General features: G+C 42.4%; 1 long non-coding RNA gene across 1 annotated transcript; it reads right to left on the bottom strand.

Moving 5' to 3' along the window:
* Positions 1-4,606: 4,606 nt before the first annotated feature.
* LOC146679625 (uncharacterized) lies at positions 4,607-8,084 on the bottom strand. Its single transcript, XR_014918555.1, has 2 exons — positions 7,708-8,084; positions 4,607-7,578 (listed from the first exon to the last, which is right to left on the bottom strand). It is a non-coding gene; the product is annotated as an uncharacterized LOC146679625 (long non-coding RNA).
* Positions 8,085-8,488: the final 404 nt, after the last annotated feature.

Raw genomic sequence — 8,488 nt, 5'->3', positions numbered from 1 at the left:
CACAGGCCAAGACTCAGCAGACCATCTGCATCTTAAGGATAAAGGTCACTCTTTCGAGGATGCCAATGTTCACATTTTGGACAGAGAGGACAGATGGTTTGAAAGAGGAGTGAAAGAAGCCATCTATGTCCACTGTGAGCGACCATCTTTGAACAGAGGCGGGGTTTACGACACCAACTCTCTGCCATCTATAATCCAGTTTTGAGATCCCTTCCCAGACGCCTTAATGCCCACTCACATCCTGGGCCATCTGATCTCAGGAATTCGCATGATAAGGTGGGGCCAGGTTTCACAATGAACACACCTGAAACTCTGGCTGATTGGGACCCACACCCAGTTTCACACCTTGGCTCAGGCGATTAGAGGATCATCAGGGGGTCCTTTTGTCCATCTGTGGGGGGTCACTCCCACTAGGTTTATATCTGGGACTCTCCACCATTTGACCTTAGAACTGAAGAAGCTTCTCGGATGAGAGGTGAAACGTCTTCAAGTAACTTAAAGAAGTCCAGACGCTTTTCTTTGCAAGCTCCTTTGACATTTGACCACGAGCAATCTTTTCTGGTTTGACGCTGTCTTTGTAGTGAAGGATATAAAAAAAACAACAACAGCAATAGAATAATATTAAACACAAAGTGAACCCGTCTTCCTTCATTAAATAGGTTCTTTTAGATGTTAAGGAGGAATTGACTTAACCAGGCTGGCGGAGAATGAAGACAACCGGACACCTGCAGCAGATGGGGAATCAGTGAACTTTTATTGAGACAGAGACAATCTCTCAACACAGCTCACATCAGGAGATTCCTAATATTTGCTGTGAGGATGGGTATATATTCTCTAAAACTTACAGGAGGGGGTTGTGAGGAAAGTGCTGCATTAGCAGAAAAACAACTCCATAAAAGGAAATCGGCCTTGGGTGTTCTAGCCTCTTCGCTTGCAGATATCTTCCACCTGCAGGATGAGGCGATCGCTTCTTATCGCTCTCAAGGCCAAAGTCGTGAGCACACAGTTGCACAGTAACTTTAAAGCTGAACAATATTTAAAGCTGAATAATGTTTGATCAGATTATATTTTCTTCAAATCCCCCTTTTGACCCATCTTAAATGGGTCAACACACAAAAATAAGTAACATTCAAAGGAACACAGAGACGTGTCGAAGCCTGGCTCGAAAAACTCCTCGGGTCTTATCATTTGTCTTTATCTGTCATTGCAGATGAGGAGAAAAGAGTCCAGGCACCACCCTGCCCAGGGGTCGGCTGCAAGCAGTCTCGGTTCCCGATGAAAGCAGTAACAGCTGTCCTGCACAAAAGGATACAACGAGTCAGTGCAACCAGGGTAGTGACACAAAATTAACAGTTCCTGTAACCTAGCAACCAAAAAGCATAAGTAATGATAAAAATGTGGAGAGTGCAGAGTATACTATAATAATGAGAGATATAAACGTGAAAATGTGAAAGAATAAATCAATCGTAAAATAAACCCAGAACGGTAACTGCTAAGGACATTCAAAAGTGAATATGGTAAAACGTGAGGAAGGGGTGTGGAAAAAAAACAATTTATATCCAGTGGTGGGCAAGACCCTAGGGGCTACATTTGTCAGATTGGGACTGTCAGAAGGGGGCGAAGCTTTTGAACTTGAAGGTGTCAGAAGTGTCGGGGGCCCTTCACAGATCAGGATTATGCCAATGGGAATGAGACCCAGGGCCAGGAAGCAAACAAAGACGCAACATCTTTGCCTGCCTGTCATTTCAGGGGGAAAGGGCCAAGACATGTTTACTTAGCTTGGATGTCTTCTAATAGAGGATGATGGGGCACAGAAAGGTGGTCCAGTTCCCCCCACCTCGCCAAGGGCGTGTTCTAGGAGTTAAAGAGCAACAACCTGCAATCTGTACCAAAAAATCTTCATAGTCCCACCGGAAAATCATAAGAGTAATAAACGATTCAGCTCAACAGACAAGTATCATGTTCAGGTTTCTCCAATCATTAAATCACTATTATTGCCACAATTTGCTTTATTCACCCTTTGGGCAATGTTATTCCAAGAGAGAGAGAGAGAGAGAGAGAGAGAGAGAGAGAGAGAGAGAGAGAGAGAGAGAGAGAGAGAGAGAGAGCGAGAGAGCCCCTAATGGCCAGTTAGTGGGCTCTAGGTCAAACTGTCCCCAAATTTGTTATTTGTTATTATTACTTGTTTTCATGTCACTTGTCTGTTTTCTACTGCACCCCTCTCACCAAAGCAAAGCAAACATTAGCAGCACATTGACCGTAGTCAGGCATCCTCATTCCATAGGTGCTATAAAACATTTCCTGTAAAAGAATCACAGTTTTCAAGACAGGATGTGTCTCCCCCAACACTCTCACCTGAATACAGTGTAATAGCATCCCCAACTCCTAACCCATAAACACCGTTTCTTCACACATCCGCCCAGAAATCCTGTAATAGAAAAACATTAAAACTGTAACCCTGTAGGGAAGAAAATGTAAATGGTAACGCTGCGCAGTTACCTCTGTAAGCAACACAAGACACAAAAATGGCATTTACAGGTTCACTCATCCTCGAATATTTTGTCATCCTTCTACTCCTGTAAAAGAAACCCACATAAATTCATCCACCCTTTTATCCTATCTAGGTGGAGGTGGTTAACCTTGAGTCATGGTCAAGTCTTGTCATCTTTTACCAGTCAGTCCGTTTGTTTTTATTCCCAGTCTTTCATCCATTCATCCGTTCTTTGCTGATAGTGAAACCTGTCGTCGCATCTAGTTTCCACACTCAGCAAAATGACGTCATCTCAAAAAGAAACAAGAACTTGAGTTTGGATTACCTCGCTGAATCCTTTTTTAAACAGGGACTCTCGTTCCTAATTGTCCCCACAAGTGTTTCCTCCAGAACCCATTTCAATGCGGAGAAACTCACTTACAACAATTTTCTCGCCGACGTGTAATGCTTGTAATTTCCGATGTGCAGATCTGCTTAAAGAAAAGATTCACAAACAAAAATCAGTAAATATAAAACAAAATAAAATGAAAAATAACAAAAACAAAATGCAGACGCCCGGGTCTTAGGACTTGTCACTGAATATTCTTCCCATCAATAAAAATACCAACCTAAACCTACACAGAGTCAAATCAACACCACCTCAACCTTTTCATATTCATAAACCTATATGTTTTGCGTTCGTGAAACAAAATTGAACCATTAAGTAAGTTGAGCTCTTGAAATGTTTTAATTCTCTTAATTCTGCCAGTTTATTTCAACACTTATTCAATGACTTTTATTCAACTGCTACTTGGTCACTCGACTTTTACCTGTTCAAATTGCCTAGGGTTCAACAAAGTCTAGATCCCCGTTATCATGAAACTTGAACGGTGTACGATGATTTACTTACAGTAATTTAGAATCATCACTCAACCTAGCTCTACTACTGGCCCTGCGCGACTTTTCTCACACTGGAAACCAGAATTTAGTACAGAACTTTAATGCCTCAGGCAATCGCGTTCAAGGGCTGCCCCCCCTTCTCTTCTTCTTTGTCCGTGTGTTCCTCCTTTATTAAATCTCCATCACAATGACGTGGCGCTCTGAAATAAAACTCACACTGTTAATTCCTCGTTTTCACTCTGCACCACTGCTCAGAGTGTTTTCTTTTCTTTTTAGTGTAGAGTAAACAATTAAGTCGAGGCCTTAAGCCCCAGATATCTCGCACGGGCATCATTTTCATAACCAAACCGCTCCGGACTCTGCTCCCCAGACCACACAAATGCCCTCTGGGCTTATTATTATAGCAAATTCTGTATTTGACTTTGTTGTGTGCAGCATTGAGCCTTTGTCAGTAAAGCATTCTTCATTGCAGCAGCTGGAGCATTGTGTGTCACTTCTTAGTAAATTAAATCAACATTTTGATTTTAGTGCATGGGTATGTATCAGTTTTTACTCCCTCAACAAGTGCATAAGTGTTCATGTGTGTGTTTCCCTTCATTCTAAGTAGGCGCATGCAGAAGTGTGTGTTCGTGTGTTGGTATATGTTTGTGTTCATCACCTTCCTGTTCTGTAGTTTAGGTAAACCAGCGGCCTGACGCATGGCCTAGGGTCCTCCCCTCCTCTTTGGGTCTGTTTTCATCCGTTGTTGCAGCTGCCTGCATCTTCTCCTTGTACCTTGACCCTTTTGCTTACTTTGCTCCACGGCCTTCTGCAGCTCTGCTGTTCGGCTCTTCTCAGAGGTCAGCATCCTTCTGCTCACCGTCCCTTTTCCTCCGGGCTTAATGCGCGTCTCGTCACAGCTCTGTCAGCTGACGCAGCCTGGGAATTTCCCCCGTGTAGTGAAATGGGCTTTAGGTTTAGTGCTCTCCGTCTCTGCTGCATGAGATCACTCTTTTGCAGCACTGTTGACATCCTCAAGTTGTTGTTGTGAGTCCAGCTGCTGTGGCCTTCAGGGGTCAAAGGGTCAAAGATGGTCGCGGAGAGGGCAACGATGGTAGAGGGGAGGGTAGGAGTCCAGGTCAGCTTCGGCTCTCAGAAAAAACAAAAACAAAACAAAACAGGCGAACAGGAAAATGATGTTGTGTTGGCTGTGCTGTGTTGGCTGTGTTATCCCGAGAGGGGAGAAACAACGAGATCTCGTCTCCCCCCTTTTTTGTTTTTGTTTTTTTTTTTTTTTTTTTTTTCACCATATAATCAACTCATAACCCCTCAAGTTGACAGGACAACACAGGTACGTGTTAAAATTCTTAAGATCCTGTTTAGAAACCTAAAAAGGAATTTCCTATCATTCAGTAGTCATTTGTCTTAAACAATCAACAAAAACATGTCCCAAGTCGACCCTTTTAACCACTAAATTTGTCGTGTCCTCACTTAATCCTCAGACCAGTGTCTTTGTCTTTTGACGTTACGTTGTTGTCCTGCAACCCAAAGCGTTTAATTGTCAGTAATGTATAAACTATATCATTTAAAAACAGGTGTATGTTAAGTGTCGCTACTTTAACCTTGCATGTACGTGCACATGTATGTAAGCTGTTTCTTCATTGCATGTATGGGTGCGTCTGTATATGGGTTACTTTAACTTTTTCTCAAACGAGGCATTTCTCTAACACGCACATGTGTCTGTTCCTCACCCTTCTCATATCTTTCTCTGATTGTGTGTGGTTTTATTTGTTTCAGTGATTTACCAGGAACATCTTTTCCTTTTCTCCATGTCTTCCGCCAGAGGTTAACACTGGTGAGATTCAGGGACACAGCACCCAGAGCAGTTCAGCGAGAAAAAACCCGCCTCAAACTACATTCTCTCTTTTTTGTTTTACCGGGAGGGGTGAGGACAACTCTGGTGTCCAGCCGTGAATTTTAGCCAAAGCTTGGCCTGTCTTCTGCTGCCGTACTCAGGCTTCCAGGTTAAGAAAAAACACCTGTATGAAGACACTAAACATACATTTAGTATTTGTATAAACATAACTGCCTAAATCATTGAACTCTTGAGGAGGGTGTATTTCAGAATCAGAATCAAAATCAAAAACTTTATTGTCATTGTCATGAGACCGACGACATTAAGAATGGTCCCCGATCATTGCATCATCCCTAGTAATATCAAATATAAAAAACAATAAAATTCAATCAATAAAATAGATAGAATACTTAAAATACTAAGTATTCCCACCGTCATGCTTCAGACCGTGCATAGATTAACACAAGAGTGGCATGGTGGACATTTTTGTAGTATTCAGATGTGTTATTGCAGTTGGATAACAGCTGCGTTTCAGTCTATTAGTCCTTGCTCTGATTGCCCTGTACCGTCTGCCTTAGGGCAACAGTTCGAACAGGGAGTGGCCAGGATGTGAGGTGTCTTTTATTATGTTTTGGGCCTTTTTAAAACAGTGGGCGTTGTTTGACTCTTTACTAACTTTAAAACCCCACCATAACAATTTCTCACTGACAAACTTCTATGCATCCATTTAAACATGCGAAGCCAGCACAAAATCACACACATACCCCTACAGCAAAGCTTTAACATAACCACAATGCAACTCCTCCCTTAAACGGGAGAAATCACCCTGAATCAACCAACTCTATATAAAACGTCAAACAAAGATAAACCACAAACATTTCTACACTTCTGTGTCTTCCACGCAGCACAATAGGCAGAAAAACACCGATTACTCACCGTCTACAACCAAAGAAAAACCTGCTCTTTTCACAACTCTCACAGCTAAAGTCAAAACTCTTACCCAGTGCCTCTGAAATAATAAAAAATCACCAAATACTCGATTACTCTTTTCACTCGCTCCCTCTCACTCCCTTCTTCCTCATACAGCATACACGCTCGCTCCCGCGGACCCGCTCGGCCCCGCGGGCTCACTCGGCCCCCACCTTTTTCCTCTCACAGAGACAGAGAGAGAGACCCTTTTCCTTTTTTTTTTATTTCTCCAGCACACATACACACACAGAATCCCAACTGAGAGAAATAGGGAGACAAGAGAAAAGAGTTGTAGAGAGGAAGTTTTTTAGCAGGAGTTTCAGATCTAACAGATTTATACAACTTATTTACACACACCGGTAATTTATGTTCTATTTATTGATTTTAAAGGAGAATTTGGGCCAGCTGGGTTTCTGCCTCTGTTAGGCACTAATCAGCTGGGGCGCTGCTTTAAAGGTGAGTCAGCACTGAAATATCCCTTCAGGTGTTACCAGGCTTCTACCAAACCGGAGTCTGGCGGGTAACCTTGCCTAGAGCTTCCTGATAGGGGTGCTAGTTGGTTGTCACCTTGTTCACACGTCTCATTCACACTTCATACATTACCTGCAGTCACTCATTACCCTCCTTATGTATGTAATAAATGTGTAAAAAAAATTCTATGTGTGGTGTATTATTTTAACCAAAAGAGGAACCTAGTTCCTTTAATTGTGTAATCTGTGAACAACGGAGAACCAAACTGTCCTGCCCAGTGTTCCACAGCAAGCATTCAGCGTGTATTTATGTGTGTCCAATATCAAACAGAACATCAAAACATTTAAAACACTAAAATCATCGGGGTTTTAAGAAGAGATCCGTTTTCTCCTATTGATCAAAGGGACCCCTCCTTTGGACTCCAACCAGTACTTCTCCTTTTTAAGTTTTAGAGGATCTTTTCTAATAAAGTCCTCTGGGCCTTCCTAACCCTTCTGTAGTTTAGAGAATATTACTAAAAAATATTCTCAAGGCCTTTAACCTTTTAATTTGTTTAGAAAGGCGTTACTAATAAACCCTTTCAAGGTCCCAGACCTGCACTGAGGTATTTATCCAACACCGGAGAGCAACCCGTCGGCTGCAACCGTGGTCAGACCTCAGTTCACTCTTATCTTTATTCACTTATTCACTTATTTCTTATTCACTTATCTCTTATTCACTTGTCTGATTCTCAACAAGCCTTAAGTAAGCCAGACAATTTTGGTTATGAATTACTAGGAGTTTGGACACTAAGTATTTTTATAATGTTCAATATAGCAGAAATAAAAGGTCTGCTTACCTTGTTTTTGTGTGCACACAGCTTTTGTCCAAACTCCGTTCACTCAGACCACTGCCGATGTCCTCCCACCCGTTCCAGTTTGGCCTGGAGCGGATCCTGTTCGTGACGCCAATTGAAGGATATAAAAAAAACAACAACAGCAATAGAATAATATTAAACACAAAGTGAACCCGTCTTCCTTCATTAAATAGGTTCTTTTAGATGTTAAGGAGGAATTGACTTAACCAGGCTGGCGGAGAATGAAGACAACCGGACACCTGCAGCAGATGGGGAATCAGTGAACTTTTATTGAGACAGAGACAATCTCTCAACACAGCTCACATCAGGAGATTCCTAATATTTGCTGTGAGGATGGGTATATATTCTCTAAAACTTACAGGAGGGGGTTGTGAGGAAAGTGCTGCATTAGCAGAAAAACAACTCCATAAAAGGAAATCGGCCTTGGGTGTTCTAGCCTCTTCGCTTGCAGATATCTTCCACCTGCAGGATGAGGCGATCGCTTCTTATCGCTCTCAAGGCCAAAGTCGTGAGCACACAGTTGCACAGTAACTTTAAAGCTGAACAATATTTAAAGCTGAATAATGTTTGATCAGATTATATTTTCTTCAGTAGCCAGAAACCAGCTCTCTCCTCGGCTTCCTCCACTACACGCTTCCCCCACGCCAGTCTCCTCCGTCACTATAAAGGGGAGAGTCATGAGCTCCATCACCCTCACCTGTGCCGTCCAACGTCCCGCCACCAGCCTCCACTGCAGCAGGCCAGAGACCACACCCCTGCCACAATAAGTAAAAGTATATCCTTGCTGTACCCTTAATGCTAAATGTGCTAAATTAACCGCTGCCTTTGCCCCTTTGGGATTATTCTTATGTCACTGGGATGTTGACCTTTGACCTTCACATTAGAGAGATGGGCAGACATAATTAGTGTATGAATTTTAAAGTAACAGGTAATAAAGAGAGTGTAGCAAATGTAGTCAGGTTTATTACTCTGTATCACACATGAGTGC

Source organism: Copadichromis virginalis, unplaced genomic scaffold (genome assembly GCF_057382275.1).
Source record: "Copadichromis virginalis isolate Kocher_CV1m ecotype Utaka unplaced genomic scaffold, C_Virginalis_male_GT1.1 unmapped_scaffold_1, whole genome shotgun sequence".
Lineage (NCBI taxonomy): Eukaryota > Metazoa > Chordata > Actinopteri > Cichliformes > Cichlidae > Copadichromis > Copadichromis virginalis.
This window is presented reverse-complemented; position numbering and strand designations above follow the sequence as displayed.